The sequence below is a fragment of the Sinocyclocheilus anshuiensis genome, unplaced genomic scaffold (assembly GCF_001515605.1).
Source record: "Sinocyclocheilus anshuiensis isolate Anshui unplaced genomic scaffold, SAMN03320099.WGS_v1.1 scaffold1425, whole genome shotgun sequence".
In the NCBI taxonomy this organism is placed as follows: Eukaryota; Metazoa; Chordata; class Actinopteri; order Cypriniformes; family Cyprinidae; genus Sinocyclocheilus; species Sinocyclocheilus anshuiensis.
In genome coordinates, this window is record NW_015551044.1 from 1,646,135 (window position 1) to 1,647,916 (window position 1,782).

A 1,782-nucleotide genomic window follows, 5' to 3' on the forward strand; every position below is an offset into this window, starting at 1 on the left:
ACACACACACACACACACACACACACACACAAACAGAGTGGCCCCAAAATATATTTGGATACTTAAAATGTCTGAATGTTATTGCAAAGATGATAAAACATCAATTCAAGTGGCATCTTGACAAATGCCGCAGCATCTTTTTTTCTCAGGAATGACTTTAATTTTCTTCATTTTTGCTCAATGACTTGTAACTTTAGTTTTTAGAGGAACAGTATATCTTACACCCTAAACTTCTTTGTGTTAAAAGTTTTGCTTGAAAAGTGTTGTGTGCTCACTTTCTTCAAGATAAATGCCACTTGGTGTTATATTTTGTTACCTAATGCAATTAAGTCAATATATAATTTACAGTCAATGTGGCATAAATCACACTTAATCTCTCAAAATTTTAGAGGTAATTATACAGTACTTATGCCATGCTAGGCTGAATTTATTTAATCAAAAATACAGTAAAACTGAACATTGTGAAATATTATTACAATTTAAAACAACAAAAAGCACCATAAAACTCCCATGGTCAAAATTATCGATTTTTTCTTTTATGCCAAAAATCATTAGGATATTAATTAAAGATCATGTTCTATGAAGATATGTTGTAAATTTCCTACCGTAAATATATCAAAACTTTTGATTTAGAGGAACAGTATATCTTACACCCTAAACTTCTTTGTGTTAAAAGTTTTGCTTGAAAAGTGTTGTGTGCTCACTTTCTTCAAGATAAATGCCACTTGGTGTTATATTTTGTTACCTAATGCAATTAAGTCAATATATAATTTACAGTAAATGTGGCTTAAGTCACACTTAATCTCTCAAAATTTTAGAGGTAATTATACAGTACTTATGCCATGCTAGGCTGAATTTATTTAATCAAAAATACAGTAAAACTGAACATTGTGAAATATTATTACAATTTAAAACAACAAAAAGCACCATAAAACTCCCATGGTCAAAATTATCGATTTTTTCTTTTATGCCAAAAATCATTAGGATATTAATTAAAGATCATGTTCCATGAAAATATTTTTAAAATTTCCTACTGTAAATATATTAAAACTTAATTTTTGATTAGTAATATGCATTGCAAAGAACTTCATTTGGACAACTTTAAAGGCGATTTTTTCAGTATTTTGATTTTTTGCACCCTCAGATTCCAGATTTTCAAATAGTTGTATCTCGGCCAACTTACAAGTGTCTGTTTTGACGCCGCGCAAGGTTCGACCAATTAGCTCAGTCCTGCTCTTCCTCCTCTCGCCTCTCGCCGTTGAATATCCCACGCGCGCCGTATGTCACATCCGGTTTCAGTCCCTAGGACAGCTCGCGCTCGCGCTCCCCAGTCGCTCTACCTCACACAACCAGATACACACAAAGTTTGGGGCTAACCAGACCTCCCTGCGTGACGCTAGACCTCCGAAACCGCTCATCTAACGGAAACGGGAGTCGCAGGGAGGCAGAGAGACGACCCTCCGCGCGCGAGATGCCCAGAGACGGCTGCGCGAGACTGAGTGCTGTTTCTCTGTCATTCCGTTGCTGAGAAGAGAGAGAGAGAGAGACAGCGAGAGACCGGGGACAGAGGAGCGAGGAGAGAGCACCGAAGAGCGGGTCTTAACGAGGCACCGGACCGGATCTGCATGCGAGAGCGAGACCGAGCGAGCGGAGGCGCGAGATGCAGCGCGTGAACAAGCTCTTGAGTCTCATCGTGCTGGTGCTGATGGGCACGGAACTCACGCAAGTAGGTCTATCGCCATCTTTACCTCCCACACACACACACACACACACACACACCAA